Genomic DNA, 17,199 nt, shown 5'->3' with positions numbered 1-17,199 from the left:
CGTGCTCATTCTCACCTCCCTGATCGCTGTCGCTTTGACGTCCTTGCTGGTGGGACTCCCTGGGGTGCTGTCCTTTACCTCTGTGTTGGTATCTTCCTGGGGACTCTCAGTGCTAGTCCCCGCCTCCTCCTCTTTGGTAGCCAGCGCTGTTTCTCCAGGGCACGGCGTGGTGGGAAGGGTTGCACCGTGGGTTATCTCCTGTGGGGCGTGCTGGTGGCTCTCTGGCCCCTTCGCCGCCTCTCAGTTTTTTTCTGTGGCTCTGCCACGCTCCTCAGCTTGTCTCAATGGCTCAGCTGTGCCCCCCTTATGCCCTCTGCTGTGTGGGCTGTGTGGGGTGGCTCTGCATCATGCTGTTGATGTGGTAGGGTTGCCAGCCCTGCTGCTGTCCACGTGGGGGGTCCGTTTTTTTTTTTTTTTTTTTTTCTTGGGGTGGGTCAGCTGGAGCCTCCCGTCCTCGTTGCCACTGTGATGTTGCTGCTTTAAATAATTAGCATACCGCTCGTTGGGTTCAATTAAGTATTCTTTATTTACTTTACAAGCTCAATGCGAGGAGCGCCGGCCGGCGCTGCCGTTAATCTCGTTCCCGCTGCGCGCAATGGCAATGCGCGCGCAGCCGGCCAACATGGCCACCGCACGTCACGTCTGCGTGACGTGCAACAACTAGAATGCGCACTCTACAAGTTAAATATCACAGCAAGCCTTCCTTTTAAACAGTCTCGAACAAATTGTATTTTAGACTTGATTTATGTTGCCTTTACCTCTTCTGTATTTCACGTAATTAGTTTGCCCCTGAAACACTGGAGCAGACATTCATTTCAGCTCCACATTCAGTTAAACTCACACTCGCTTTTCAGGTGCAGGGTTTAACTTTCAAAATAGCGCTGTAAAGATTTCAAAAGCGCGTGTTCAGAGCGTGATAAATGTGCCACTTAGCTCATTCAAGAGGATCCACTCGATTGCTGCCGGCTTGGAAACTTGAGTAGTGCTTCTTCTTGGGAGTCCGTGTGTCCTTGATCTTCAACCTTCGTCCTCACACGACATCAGCAAAAAGCCAAGCACCACCACGTGTTGGGTGTGGCTATTTATAGAGGAAAGAAGGGTGTGATATTGATATCCTTGAGAATGATGTAAACAGTCTATGCTCAATACCAGGGAAGAAACAAGTATTGTCAAGAGCAACTGTGTGAACAGAAGTTTTTGAACAGGATTAATAGCAAAACTGCTTACATTACAGAAACATGATTTTGAATTACAGAAACATGATTTAAATATACACCAGAAGGATGTTGACAAATTACACAGGAATGACGAGTGTTGTTTGTATGTGTATTCCTAACAGTTTCCAGCAACAATTGTCTTTAAACTAGAAGCCAAATAAAAGGACTTTATTTCAGATCATCTGCACAAAAAGCATCATTGGTTTTCTTCCAAGACTATCTTTAAAAGAAGCAAACAAGAAAACTTTGTTTCCATTCATCCATCTACACAGGAGGTGACATCACTTGATTCCTGACAAACCAAACTTTAAAAGAAGCCAAGCAGGGCGTGGCTTGGACGGCGCGGTGAATGGCAGCTTGATCTCATCACTACCGCTGTCGTGGCATTCTAATCGCTTCTATCAAGCTCTGCAGACCGCCCTACAGACCGCAAGAGGAAAGAGCCACTATGTGACACTTCAGCACTCTCTAAGAACCTGCATGTTGTTAGGTTTAAAGGAATTTACTGGCAGTTTTGCTCCTGGAATATCTGTCTCTCTGATGCTACCTCGTGCCTGACAACAAAATTGCAGATGGACCTAATCGGAGTCAGGCAAGGAGCTAAGGACAAGCTGGCGCCCCTATTAACAAGTAAGCCTTTTCTCCTGTGGTGTTCCTGCTCCCATTATAATTGAAACAGAGTCTGCCCTACAATGATGCATGCAAGGCTTTTTTCGGGACATTACGGCACCTAGTACCTTCCTTGTGCCTCTTACTTTGCCTGACTCCAAGATGGCGCCTCACCACAAGGCTTTTCTAGCACCACCGATTTCACTTTCCAGGTGTTTTTCTTTATGAAGGATTTCTTACTAAAATTTGCAAACGTGCTCAATATTACTCCTGGATTCCACCACGCAACCCTTCTGGCTTTTTCATCTGATTTGTGCGCATGCTGCTGTTCAATGAGATCTATCCTCCAGCCTCACTGTTAATTTCTGCCTGTATGGGCACCCGGCGGTCTAGTGTGAAGTTCAAGCACTCTCAGCCCACTCTCTGGACTTACCCATTGTTTGTTTGCATGGTTTTCTGAACCTGTTTCTACTTTTACCAAGTGATTGTGGTACTGTACTCCACTCTTTGCTTCTTAACTCACTATGACTGTCTCCCCAATCCATAAACAGACAAGTGCGATCCTAAATCACATACATTAACACCTCACACAGTGTTGGGAGTAGAGGCCTCATTCTGAGTCCATTCCGTGTGGTAGTCTGGAGTACACCTCAAACCGCCCTTCTTTAGATATAATCAAAGCCAAAAAAGAATCCAAAACCAGTTTTAAATGCACCATAGTGGAACCGCTACTCCCTGAATCTCCTATCAAATGGAAATCCGACATAAACAACACCATGGATAGATCCTCAAAAAGCTCTCTGAGGTGCACGATCTAGGTAAATCAACTAAGGCCAATACTGATGCAACACAGATTAAGTGCCATTAGATCTGACATTAACACTATTTTTTTTTTTAAACGTTTTTATTTGCTTTTTATAGTTCATAAACACAACAAGCATGTCATTATTAATCATCATACCCCACCCTTCATCCCCCCACCCTCCATCCTCCACCTTTAAAGACAATTCACAGTCCTCCACTTCAACTGGTGCAATCAGATCTCTCCCCAGGCCCCCATCCATTACGACACAATGCCCTCCAACGCACTCCCTCTTATCCAGGGCAGGATAACCGCTCACTCTCTCTCGTTCAGAGTCCTCCATCCAGACCATGGTATCGGCGCCACTTGCCCCACACTCTACCAAACTTTTTAGGACATCCCCGTGCCTTGTACGTTGACATTAACACTATTAACACCAGAGTGACTGCCGCTGAGACACGAATCAGCTTGGAGGACAATGCCGAACTCTCAAACAAGGATGTCTGGCAACTACAAATCGAAACCAAGACCCTGCAAAGGGATTTGGCAGAATTAGAGGTCAGAAATCTTAGGACTTTACGTATCTTTGGAGTTCCTGAAGGCTCAGAGGACTCCTTGAACTCTTGCTTAACCTTCTTGGAGAAATTGACTCCTCAGGTGAAAGGCCTATATTTCCATATAGACTTTGAACTAGAAAGGGCACATCGTGTCCCATCATTCAACCCCTCTAAGATGAATATTACACGTCAGATCGTCTGTTGCCCGCTGATATACCAACACACAGAACTAATCCTTACCCACATGCATAAAAGCAATCATATCCTGTGGAGCGGTCATAAAATATTCATTTCGCAAGACTATTCCAAGTCCACTGTGGAGCCACGGAAAGGTTTCCTTGCCCTTAGGCATAGATTCAGGAATGCAAATCACCAGCTCTCTTTCGTTGGTGATGGAAAATGTATGGTCCTTGCTGATGATAAACTTCACATATTCAATGGGTACAGAGATCTATAACCCTTCCTGGATGAAAGAGAGAATCTTCTAATGGATACTCATCAGCTGTCTGTGCATATGTCGAAATCATGAGTCTCCTCACCAGTTGTGCCCAGTGATTTCAAACTCCAGTATACTTATTGCTCTTGTTATAACTAATAGGTTTCTCCATGCCTTTCATACCAAAACCGCGCATTGTTGCTTATTTGACACAGCAAACTCTCCAGTGCCAATTATTCATTACCTTATTTGTATGCTATATATGCATGCCACACATATGGACTTTTCGAGTATCAGTGTTATACTAATGCATGTGAACTGCTTCTTCTCACATTAGTTTCTAAAACTCCTTCACCTTGATGCTTCTTATTATTGATTATTATAAGTTATCCTGTCAGGTTTGTTGCCTCCGGTGGCATGTTTCACTTTGTATATTTACTTTGAGATTTACTTTGAAGTGATCTGCCTTCCTAACTAAACTGCTCTCACGATGGATGCGTGTTCTGGTTCATAATCTGTTTAAAATGTCCTCTTTGTCGAAATTTCTACCGTTATAGGAGGTTACCAGATATAAGTTTCTCATTTTCAGCTATAAGGTCCTGTTGGCCTTGATTATTTTGTAAACTCTCAGTTATTTAACCACTTTGCATGTTGTGCATATTGAGTCAGCAACCCTATGATCTAATTTGTTTATTTTGATAGTCCTTACACATCTGCGTCAGCCGGGCTCTTACCCCGTTGTCGCCTCCCTCACATTTTGTATTTTGGTTGTCTTCATTTATATGTTAATGTTTTTTTCCCTTCTTGTTTTCTGACAAATGTTTTGACTTGGCATTCCACTTCCTTTCCGTAATGATACTTAGTCCTTGGCGTTGATACACTGCCACCCAAGTCCTTCCAGACACAATATTAATTCAACCACACTCCAATAAATTGCTCTTATGGACGCTGGCGTTGCTCTTCAAGACCTTCACCCACTGCTCTCACTGCTTCTGCACGCACAGTCACTCTGACTTATTTCCTAAATACATGTATCTCGCAATCATATACACACCCCTAGGATGTGGCTTACAAGCCCCTTGATATGAACTTAAAAACCATCTCATTAAATATTAAAGGACTTAACCATACGGTTAAACGCAAACAAATTGAAAACTATCTATACAAGCTAAGAGTAGATATAATCCTTTTACAGTAATCCAGGATTACCTGTAAGAAATTAGCAAATTTTGCCCGGAGCTGGGTTAGCACTGCCCTATCTTCTCAAGACGTCAAGAAGTGTGAATACGTTAAACATCAAAATTCCGAGCCTATTGTAAATTCCCATATATCATAATAATGGAAGATGTATCCTAACTAAATAATCCAAAAATATGAACTCTTTCCATGTCCTAAATGTCTACAGCCCAAACATTGATGAACTGGATTTCCGGGATTTCCTTAATATTCTCTTGAGCCAAAGCCCTATAGATGGTCTACTTATCATGGTTGACATTCTTAATCTGTGCATGGATCTCACCCTTGATAGACAGTTCAAATCCTCATTGCAACCTTCTAAACCCCACAAATCACTGCATAAACTATGCCCTAGATTCAATCTTTATGATTCCTGGAGAGTACAACAACCTGACATCAGGGATTACACTTTCTTCTCCAATCCACACAAATCCTATTCCACAATAGATCACCTGCTAATATCTAAATAACTTATGCATCTGATTGATCAAACAAACATACTCCAGAGGCTAGTTTCCGATCACTCAACTATTACTCTATCGCTTCTAGGCACCAATGCGAGACCATCCTATAAAGAATGGAGATTCAGTGATGAGTCAGTTAGAGATGATTTGTCTAGAGACATCATTAAAAATACCATACTAAACTACATCAGAGACAATTCACCCTTGAGACACTTCCCCCATCACCTTTTAGGATGCACTTAAGGCTACGGTCAGAGGCTCTCTAATCGAGCGCCAATCTAAACTAAAGAAGTCCCACAAGAGATTGAGAAAGAAATCAAGGGTCTAGAGGCTTCCCAAGTCTCCAACCCAAACTCCTAAACACTCCTTACCCTCAATAATAAAAAACTACGAGTACAATGGAATTCTGAGTGAGAGATCTAGGGTCTGGATCAGCAAATACAAAAGTCCAAAACTCTGTGAGGCAAATAAGGCCAGTAAATTGATAGCGTCATATTTGAAACTTAAGCAGTCCAACAAAGGTGTTACTGTTCTTAAGGATGATCCGACCGCGACCCATGCGAGTCCCGAAAAAATAATGGATGTCTTTAAATATTTCAAAATATCTCTTTATGAGGAGAACTTAAACTCCTCTTCCAAACAGTGCAGGGACTTCCTAAACAAATTGCACTTGTCCGCCTTAACCGATTCAGAGAACATGACCCTTAGCTCATCACTGACAATAGGGGAAATTACAGAGGCTATAAGGACTCTGAAATCCCACAAAGTAACTCTAGATGCCGTGAAGACTTCAATTGAGGCTCTTGGTCAGACCTTCGTAAAACACTCCTTAAATTCAATCTGGATGAAACGTTTACGAAGATGATCATAGCTCTATAAAGTGGACCTTAGGATAGAGTGAAGACTGGAAGTCTGCTGTCCCCAGCGTTTAATTTTAAGGGAGATACTAGACAAGGCTTCCCCCTATCCCCTCACTCTTTATCCTGTCCCTTGAATCTTTACTCCACAGTATTCAATTTAGCTTCGCTATCACTGGTATTAATTTCAACAAAACTATGGTGAAGGTGGCAGCCTACGCCGATGATATTTTGATCGTGACCGAGAAAGCCAGCCCTGTCCATTCCCCCACTAATGCAGACCGAAAACTTTACAAGTTGTTAACAACATTTCTATGGCAGAACAAGCACCTCATAGTTTCCATTAAAAGGCTGCGTCTCCCCACGAACCTAGGAGGGGTAAATTTGCCTGACTTTAGAAACTACCAAACTGCTTTCTTAGCCAGACAGGGCTACTTATGGTTTTCTGATCCTCTAGATTATATCCCAACTTGGCAAATTGTTGAGAAAGAAATAAGACATTCTCTGTGACCATCACCTTATAGCAATCTTATCTATTAAAATCAACCCCTCCCTTCCAGCTAAATATATTTTTAATAATACAAAAAGGGCTTTTCTGATGATTGAAAACTTCTAGAGACCCCCAGTGGCCTAGGATAACTTGACCTCATTCTGGTATAACTCTAATATCAAACTCCAAGTTCAGCCCATTTTCTGGCAATCATGGTTATCTAAGGGCATTCATTTTTTGAAACATTTAGACAGGACTCCCTCTCCTTCCGAGAATTACAACAACAATATAATCTTTTTGAAATAGACTTTTTTTGATTTCCTTAAGCTCAAGTCCAACCTATCGAAAGCTAAATGCCTCAACCAGGCCCCTTCTCTCCCCACAATTATCTCCTTCATCATAAAATCCCGACACCAGTCCTTCAAACCAAAAAACACTTGCCTAACCTCAAAACTATTGAGGGAATGGGATCCACTTGAGACTCTCTCACTAGATGACTGGAACTGAATTTGGAAATCAGTAGTCTCCCACAAAATAATTCCCTCTTCATCCCAAATGAAATACTGGCTCCTACATAGGACATTCTGGACCCCATCCCATCTTGATAAGCTGTCTCTTAGAGAAGACTCAATGTGTAGGACCTGCAATATATCCACTGGCGACCTCCCACATCTACTTTTAATTGTAGCTCTGTCTCCCACTTTTGGGAATGTGTATTCAATTTCTTATGTGCCCTGTTTGGGTTCAGACTGAAAAGAGATTTTCCCACACCTCAAATCAAACAATGAGAATCTCCTGTTAGACATTCTAGTATCTGCAGCCTGCAAGTCCGTCCTTAACAACTGGAAGAACACGACTGCCACCTCTTTCAAATTCTGGCTTAATTGGATTTCTTACTTAAGGGGGGTGCAGAGCAGGAATATCGATGGAGAAATATCGTGGGACATTAATATCGTCGCAGAAATATTGTTTGGAAGAAATATCGACAACAAAAATATATAGTTGACAAGAATATCGACTGTCAGGTAAGTAATATCGATTACAAAAATATAGTTGACAAAAATATCGATTTAATAATAATGTTATGTATTTTAGTGTTTTTAATCAGAATTATTTGTCATTTTATTATATGTTTTAGAATTTTTCTAGTTATTAATTTATTTTAAGTTTAATTTTGCATTATTAGTTCTGTAGCGGGTTGTGGGTTTATAGGGGAATAGGGTGGGAAGTAATTTAATTATATAAAATTAATTGATTAATTCATGTGTTAATTTATCAATTAATAATAGTTTAATAATTAGTTGTTAATTAATTTCAATTAGTCAATTAATAATTTAAGTTACATTTTGCGTTATTAGTTCCCTAGCGGGTTGTGGGTTTATAAGGTAATAGGGTGGGAGGTAATTTAATTATATAAAATTAATTGATTAATGAGTGTATTTATTAATTAATAATAGTTTAATAATTAGTTGTTAATTCATTTCAATTAGTTAATTAATAATTTAAGTTACATTTTGCGTTATTAGTTCCGTAGGGGGTTGTGGGTTTATAAGGTAATAGGGTGGGAAGTAATTTAATTATATGAAATTAATGTATTAATTAATGTGTTAATTTATTAATTAATAATAGTTTAATAATTAGTTGTTAATTAATTTCAATTAGTCCTAATTAATTATGTTAATTGTTCAATTAATTTTAGGTGTGTGTTGTGGTGTTTATATGTGTAAATGGTGTGAAGGGTTGTAAGTAATTAATTTTGTATTGATTAATTATTAAATATTTTAAAATTAATTACTATTACTTATTTAGTAATTATTAATTGTAATTGTGTAATTTATTTTAGGTGTGTGTTGTGGGGTTTATATGTGTAAATGGTGTGAAAGCTGGTAAGTAATTACTTTTTTATTGATTAATAAATAAATAATAATACATTAATTTTCATTAATGAATTAGTAAATATTAAATGTAATTGTGTAATTAATTTTAGGTGTGTGTTGTGGTGTTTATATGTGTAAATGGTGTGAAAGCTAGTAAGTAATTCATTTTTTATTCATTAATTAATAAATAATAATAAATTCATTTTCATTAATGAATTAGTAAATATTAAGGGGCGATTCCTATTCGGTAACTTTTCCGTACGACCGAATCGAATCCGTAGCCCTTTCCGTATGACTTGTCCAATACCGTCCGAATCCCGTAGTACGATTCGTGTGAAAAATATACAACCGAATGCTTGCGAACCGTACGAATTGCAAGGGAAAATCCATACCACACGGACCCTCAAAGGGAACCGTACGAATCGTAAACATGCTGTATGACCCGAAAGTTACGATCCAGACCAGGGAATGAGAATGCGATCCATACGGAAAACGTGCGTATGAGCGAGGCCGGGGAATCAGAATGCCATTTGTATGGAAAACATGCGTATGAGCGAGCCACACAATCAAATATCAAATACGAGACAAACCCACACTGAACAACTCGCACGCGAACCCCCGTAAAACAGCACAAGGAGGGTGAAAACGGCTCGTACCGCGGAGAACGTTGTGTCGCGTAACACACAAACATATACAGAAGCAAATACAACTAAACCAGCCGTACTGAACCACGCGGACACTGTAAAACAGCACAAGGAGGGCGAAAACGACTCACACAACACCACAAAACACGTCTCCAGTGTACAAACCATGGAAATGATTGTCCTGGGCAGATCCAAACAGGCAAACAGAGGGGCTAACTCAAAACCACCCCTTATAACACACCCACCAAAAATTCAAAATAAGCCCCACCCACAAATGGACCAATAAAAAGGGGCCACACACACAAACCATGATCCTTTGCAACAGACTCAATTTGCAACAGACACTGCCAACACACCACCAACTGCACACATCCACCTTCACATTCAGACCCACACACCCACATCCATACACACCGTCACCCCACACCATGTCCACACAGAAGAATCCAAAGTTCACAAAGGAGAAGATGGAGACCCTTGTCAACAAAGTCATCAGAGTCGAGCCACAGCTATTTGGCACAGTGATCAGACGGACCATCATAGCTGAGAAAACCCGTCTGTGGGAGAGGATAGTCAATAGGGTGAATACTGTCGCACCCATCAGACGCACAAGGAAGGAGTGTCAGGCCAGGTGGTACGATCTGCGGAGGATGATCAAGCGCAAAATGGATGCAAACTATGTACAGAGCCAGCACACTGGAGGTGGCGGTCCCCGCAGACCAGTACAGTACCAGCCCTGGGAGGAGAAGGTGATGGCCGTGCTTCCACCGGTGGGAGTACATGGAATTGAAGGAGTAGTAGAGCCTGGTGAGTACACAAACAACTCATGTAACATGGGGTAAAGGCATCCACACCCCAAGTACAAAAAATGCCCTCACCAACCCCCAAGCGCCCACCGCCCAGAACTACAGCCAAAAACAACGCTAATGCCACTAACATGTGTATGCCCCATTGAGAAAGCAAAGCCATGCTATGTCCCATGCTAGAGGAAGCACAGACCGAAGAATGGACGTCCGGTGGACAAGTGTGTGTTGGACAGGATCTTTGCTTTTCTTTGTTGAAATTTCTATTTTTATGTATATACTGATGTGTAGAAACAATGGAACTGTTATTGAATTTTAATGGTGGAAAGTATATGTATAACCGATGAATTAATGAATTTATATGGAAAAATAGTAATAATAAAAAAGAAAAAAAAAGTCTCTCACTTTGACAAAAAAGAAAAAAAAATCAAGAAATGAGAAAATGTGTGCACCTGTGTTAATCTGAAGGTTGTTTGATTAATTATATGAGCTACGCCATATGATAAAATATGATTAGACCATGGGGGAACTTTATCATGCCCTGCCCGCAGTGAACAACTGAGCCAGTCTGATGATGAGGGACAAAGTCCGCCGGGCAACCAGGAGGTGGCAGACAACACCACCACTGCCATCCCTCAGGGGTCCCGTCGTCCCGATGTGCCCACAACGGCAGCCTCAGCTCGTGTGGGCAGGGGTGGTGGGAGTGGTGGCAAGCGGAGGCAAGAACCTGGCCATCCAGCTGCCAGGCCCGGTATGTCAGAACTAAGCAACACCCTGGAGGCATACCGGCGGGACACCATGGAGACGAGCCAGGTAGCGGTGACCCACACAAACCTCAAAAACCTGCAGGCCAAGCAACATGCCAGTCAACAACAACACCAAGGACGGATGGAGGCAAGACTGGCTGAGCTCCTGGCGATGCAAAGGGACATGAGCAATTCACTCCCTCGGATCGCAGACAACATGGAGCACCCTACCTGTGTCACCAGGCAACACACTTCTAGGCGAAGACCGCCACCAGGCACTGGGAGGGAGGAGGAGGAGGAATCGTCTGACGGAGCATCCCATGCATCGTCAAAGCCTGCATATGAGGGTCCACCAAGGAAGGTGGGTCGTCCACGGAAAAAACTATGAGAGGCAGTGGGCCATGCACATCTCCCAGCTCACCTGGTCTGGCACCTGGACTTTGTGTGCAACAGCATCACCTCATTGACTGCCATACTCTGCCACATGGACTTGCTGGTTGCAGTCTGAAAAATGATGCCAAGCACTGTGGTCTGGACTCTGGTGACTCCAACTGCAAAGCATCACACCTCCCTCTGTGAACTTTGGATTCTCTGGATTATTGTACAGCACCTATCACCTACTCACGAATCACGCACCTGACAGAGAAATAAAGAAAACAATCACAAGGTAAATTGATGTTGCAGTCATTTAGCATGAGTCAACAACATATGTGTGGCGATATGTCAAATTATGCCTGAGTGTGGAACAAACCCAAGCCATCCATACACTGGGATCTGAGTCCGTTCGAGGACACACATAGGTCACAATGTATCTTCAAATTCATACATGAAGAGCAATACTCACCCGTGATGGTCTCAAGCTGCTGGGGGGTGCAATACTGCTCAGACAGACAGGTTTGGAAGAGTATTATGAAGGCGTAGAGGTCATGGGTCATGTGGAGGTGCCCGGGGAGGGAGTCCCAGGTCTGTTTGGTGAGGTGGGAGAACTATCTCCCGCATGCAGTTGTTCTGTGGACGTGATGAATGGTGGCATGGACAAGGTTGGCTGGACGGAGTTGGGACAACGGGGTGTTGGATGAGAGACGTCCAAGGTCGTTTTTGGGTCTGGGGTTGTGGAATGCCTCCTGAGTGTGGGTGAGGAGTCTGAAGGTGATCCTACAGTTGACAGTGAGCCATTGTAGGTATCTCAGGTGGACGGTGATGTGACTGTGGCGGGGGATGTTGAGGATGAGGTGTGCGGATGGAGGAAAAAGGGGGGCGGAGTGGCTATTATTTTTAAAGAATCATGTGAACTGACTGCCTCGTGCTCCCTCGACCTTCCAGGTATTGAAGGGCTCCACTTTTGCTTTCAGCTAAATGCTAGGGTAGCATTAACAGGTCTGCTTATTTACAGACCTCCGGACTGCGCAGCAAATACCACCTATGATCTCTGCAATTACATTGTACAAAAATCATTAGCCCACACCAATTTTATGGTACTTTGGGATTTCAATTTCCATTTCGATAACCCCAACAGCCTTCAAGCAACCCAATTTAGCTCACTTCTAGCAGCGGCTAACTTAGTACAACTTATCTCGGGCCCAACACATAGGGCAGGCCATACCCTAGATCTAGTTTTCTCTAATTTTCAGGCTTCAGTAGAGACTCCCCAACCTCTGCTCTGGTCAGACCACTACCTGATTTCTTTTAAAATAAATATGAGCAATCCAGGCAAGGCAAAAGGAAAATGACCCACCATGAAGAGGAAGTGGAAAAATCTTACAGCTGAAACCTTGGGTCCCTTTTTAGATTTAGACCCGCCTGCACTTACCTCTGATCCAAACAGGGATGCCGTGGCAATGCATCACTGGATTGCTACGGCGGTAGAGGCCGTTGCACCTGCAAAAATTTCACTATCACGTAGACAATCGCCATCGGCCCGTGGTTCTCAGAAACACTTAAAGCAGAAAAAAGCAGGTGCAAGAGATTAGAACGTCAATAGAGACTAAAATACAGTGATGCGGATAAGGCGTGCTATAGAAAGGCCTTGAATATGCTACACAAATCTATAAAAAAGGTAGAAGAGAATTCATTGCGTCCAGTATTCAGAAAGCGGACCACTCGGGCAAAGAAGTCTTTAAGGTAGTCCAATCCTTCTTTAAGCCAAGAGCCATTGAGACGGAGGTGTCTTCAACTCCAGCTATGTGTGAAGACATTTCCAACTTTTTTGACAATAAAATTCAAAAGGTATACGACACCTTCTCTGCCCCGACTGAGACAGAGAGGTCAGATTCTCCTCTAGCCAGTGTGCCCCCTCCATCGTTCTTATCTTTTTCTCCAATTTTGCATCAGGAGGCGCTTGCAGAGATTGGAAAATGTAAATCAGGGGCCCCTGACGATCCCTGCCCCCCAAACTCTGGAAGATGATATCGCAATCCCCAGTCACCACACTCACCCATGTCTGGAACTCATCCCTTACTACCGGAATTTTCCCCGACTGCTGGAAGCATGCTACGCTGCTTCCCTTGAAAAAAAAAACCTCCGGAGCATCGGGGGATTTCAGCAATCTTAGGCCAATTTCATTACTTCCTGCGCCCGGGAAAATGCTGGAGAAACTGATCCAACGCCATCTGAACAATTTCATTGAAGGAAATAATGTACTACATGAAACACAGTCAGGCTTTCGGTCGGGCTTCAGCACCGAGACGGCCCTCATAGAGGTAGCTGAGTTGGTCAGATGGTCATTAGATTCAGGAGCATCAGCAATGCTGGTGCTCCTGGATCTATCTGCAGCTTTCGACACGGTCGATCATGCTAGACTGATCGAGAGACTTGAATGTATCGTCCTGGATGGGAAGGTGTTGGCCTGGCTCCAATCCTACCTGAGTGCCCGTTCTCAGAAAGTCGCCCTTCGCCCTTTTTCATCCTCACCCAAACCTATATGGTGTGGTGTTCCCCAGGGGTCAGCCCTGAGCCCCTTGCTTTTTAATGTGTATCTGGCCCCTCTCTTCACCTTAATCGCCAACTGGGGCGTCAAGGCAATCTCATACGCCGACGATACTCAGTTGGTGCTCCCTTACTAAGATCAGACGAAGGAGGCCTTTAGCAATTTTAATGGATGTCTCCGTGATGTTGCCACCTGGATGAACATGAACAAATTAAAATTAAATGCAGGGAAAATGAGTTGATCTTTTTTGGGAAAGGCCCTGCGCCCTCACCAGATCTTTGGTGGCCTACTGAAATGGGGCCTCCTCCTTCTCCCAGTTCGAGTGCTAAAAACCTTGGGGTGAGGTGGGATGACGACCTCTCTTTCTCCGCCCACATTCAAAAAGTAACGGCTGGTTGCCTAAATAAACTTAAAAATTTACGTAAATTCCTGGACTTACTGCCCGAAGACTGCCGCAAACTAGTAGTCCATGCCACAGTAACATCTAGGCTTGACTATGCCAATGGCCTTTACTTGGGCTTACCGAAATATGCGATCCAGCGATTGCAACTGGTACAAAATGCGGCGGCAAGGCTGATCAAACACATACCATTCAAACAACACATCTCGCCACACTACGAGCGCTGCACTCGTTACCAGTGGCAAGCAGAATTGAGTTTAAGGCTCTGACACTTGCCTACCGGGCTTTGCAGGGCAAGTGCCCACACTATCTCAAACTAAGACTCCCCCGCTACAAACAGGCACGCCCCCTGCGCTCACGAGCGCAAAATCTGCTCCTGGTCTCACGCGTCTCAAGAGCTCAGCTTGGAGGGAGAACGTTTTCAGCCGCAAAAGCCAGATTGTGGAATGCCCTACCACTCGAGCTTCTCAATGCGAGCTCAGAATTGTGTTTCAGGAAACAGTTAAAAATGTGGCTTTTTGATTACTAACTTCTTCTTTTTCACTTGATAAACTGCCCCCCCTTGCTCACTAAGCGCCGGGACACCTCAGTGAGAGGTAGCTTTTGCGCTATATAAACTTCAGTATTATTAAGGGTGGGATGTCTTTAGGCTGGAGAGCTGGGGTTCGATAGTTCACTCACGATGCCGATTAGCTCCTTGATGTCATGTGTGTTGGTGCCTAGGCCCCATCTGAAGGATGTCCTCTTGTCCGTGCTGATGATATGGTGATGTCTGTGTGTGGTGGTTTCCAGGGCTGAAAGATGACTGATGGTTGTTTGTGTCGCAAGGTTTGCACAAGAGTCCAGCTACATCTGTATGAGTCCAGTAGGTCAGCCTTGTCCCAGGTGGCTTAACTGTTGTTGTGCTTCACAGGAATGTCCGTCAATGTGGCAAGATTGTTGGATCAGTAGCTGATCCAGTGTGTGAGGTTGCAGGGTGTGGCGGTGGTGTTGATTGTAGTGTCCTGGCTGAGGGTGCCACACAGCTCGTCTGTGGTGTCTTAGATCAAGCATCTTTGGGGGATCTGTAGCCGGGTGTGGGGCAGTGTGTTGCTTGTCGGAGAAGTGGATGCAAATGTTGATGTACCAATGAAGGATGGTGGTGTGGTAGTCCTCCAGCCAGACGTTGCTGTCCCCCAGCCATATGTAGTCTGTGGAGGTGAGGGCGTGCGTGCTGATGTAGTTGTTGATGGCCTTGCGGAATTGTGGATGTAGGCCTGGAGATCTGTAGATGAGTGTTGGTCTGAGGCTTGTCAGGCTGTTGGTGTGAAACCTGAAGTGCATGTGCCTGACAATGCTGAGTGTGTCCTTGGTGTTGTTTGTGACTCTGAGGGTGTACTTGCGAATGAATTGCAATTCATCCTCCTGGATTGTTGTTGCGGTCTTTGCGGGTGATCTCGTATCCGTCTGTGATGGCAATGTTGAAGTTGTGTGCTGAGGATGCGTTCAACCAGGTTACTGTAAAGAAGGCGATGTGTGGGCCTGTTGTGTTGAGGAGGTAACAGAGTCCAATGGCGTGCTGGTGGATGGAGCAGGTGTGGAGTACGAGGCACATGACCTGGTTGTTATGACACGGTCTGGTAGGCGGGGCAGCGCGGTGTAGGCAGTTGGAGTTGCATACCCAGCATGCGAAGCTGTCGTGTGTGCGCTTAGGGGTTGCATGATAGCAGGTGGTTGATTGTCCGGTGTTCATTGCTTAGAGGGTGGCTGGAGCATGAGTCTGTTGTGTTACGTGGGTCATGCAAGGACCAGAGGGTCTTGCACTGCGCACGTTGCAGGCGCTGAAGGGCGCTGACGGTCCTGCCTTTGTCACGGCGTTGGCGCAACAGTGGCACAGACAAGCTGCTGCCTGCATTAAGAATGGGTGGAGGGAGGGAGGAGCATCTGGGAGGCATGTGGGTTGCAGAATCAGGGCACTCGGTGGGGCGGTGCTGCAGGGGAGGCAGCAGCAGGAATTTGTGAACACCTGACGGCGGAAGGGGTGAAAAACTAGGCAAAAACTAGCACACAAAGACAAGGAGGTTAGAAAGGCACAGTGTAACAGGTGTATGGAAAGGAAGGAGAGTATGGTTACTCATGGGCCAATCAAAGAAAATGGATGAACAATCACCAAAAATGACGGGCACAGGATCAGGCTCCAAAAGGCCAAGCTACGCCCAGGACACACAGCATCAGCAGGTGTTGCTTGCCCTTTGTGGGTAGCAACCTGCACAAATAATACACAACCAAGTACATCATGCACAATAGGGATCATTAGCCATGAAGAACTGCATGCATGTTGCCAAAGTACACATACACTCATATGCACAATCTTTGACAATTATGCCATAGATGACGCATGCAAAGTGGCAACAGATCTGCGGTGACCGAGATGAGGCACATTGTATTGTGGTGAACACATTTACTACACAAACGGATCAAGTATGTGTTGAGGCCATGCTGCATGAGCCAATGTCCATGGCCAGTGCCATTGCTCTGCGGAAATTAACAGTCATGTAATGAGTCTACCTGTACTGCTGGTGATCCAATGTGCACATGACTGCCTGTGACTGTCAGGGCCTTGAATTCTCGGAAACGTGCCATGCTCAAAGCGGTCCACCTCCTGATACCCCCTTGGTCTGAGTAGAAAGAACAGACTTAAAAGGGGGATCAGGCGAGGGAAGGAAAGGAAGGGAACAGCAGGAAGGGAGATCTGAAACAAAGGAAAACAAGCATAAGTATTCAACACTTCTTGTCACTGAATCACAGAATACCTCTGGACCTATACTATAACAGTAATACCTGTAAAGGAAAACAACAGCCACTGTATCCTAGTTGGGATCATAGTAATGAAAGTGCTACTGGATCTAAGGATAGAACAAGGACATTACTACACACTTAGAAAGAAGGCTGTTCTATACGTGTCCATGTATTTATCCAGCAGTTAGCAACATACCCAAACAATGTATATAAGAGCCACGTAACAGGGGAATTGGAGCTTTCTTCCGGACGAGCTCTACAAGGCCCTGCTGTGAAAACAGAGATGAACAATCCACATGAATTCATAGCACATGGAAAGGTGATTAAACACCGTAACACACCAAAGATAATGTAGTA

The 17,199-nt window shown here is 44.2% G+C and overlaps 1 long non-coding RNA gene across 1 annotated transcript in view; it reads left to right on the top strand.

Annotated features, from left to right (window-relative positions):
* Positions 1-1,605: 1,605 nt before the first annotated feature.
* Positions 1,606-17,199, top strand: part of LOC144763501 (uncharacterized) — a 31,006-nt gene continuing 15,412 nt past the window's right edge. The window contains exon 1 of the long non-coding RNA XR_013596226.1: positions 1,606-1,847. This is a non-coding gene — a long non-coding RNA (uncharacterized LOC144763501). The remainder of the gene's footprint in view (positions 1,848-17,199) is intronic.

The sequence above is a fragment of the Lissotriton helveticus genome, chromosome 6 (assembly GCF_964261635.1).
Source record: "Lissotriton helveticus chromosome 6, aLisHel1.1, whole genome shotgun sequence".
NCBI lineage: Eukaryota > Metazoa > Chordata > Amphibia > Caudata > Salamandridae > Lissotriton > Lissotriton helveticus.
Note: the sequence above shows the minus strand (reverse complement) of the source record. Positions and strands in the feature narration are given on the sequence as shown.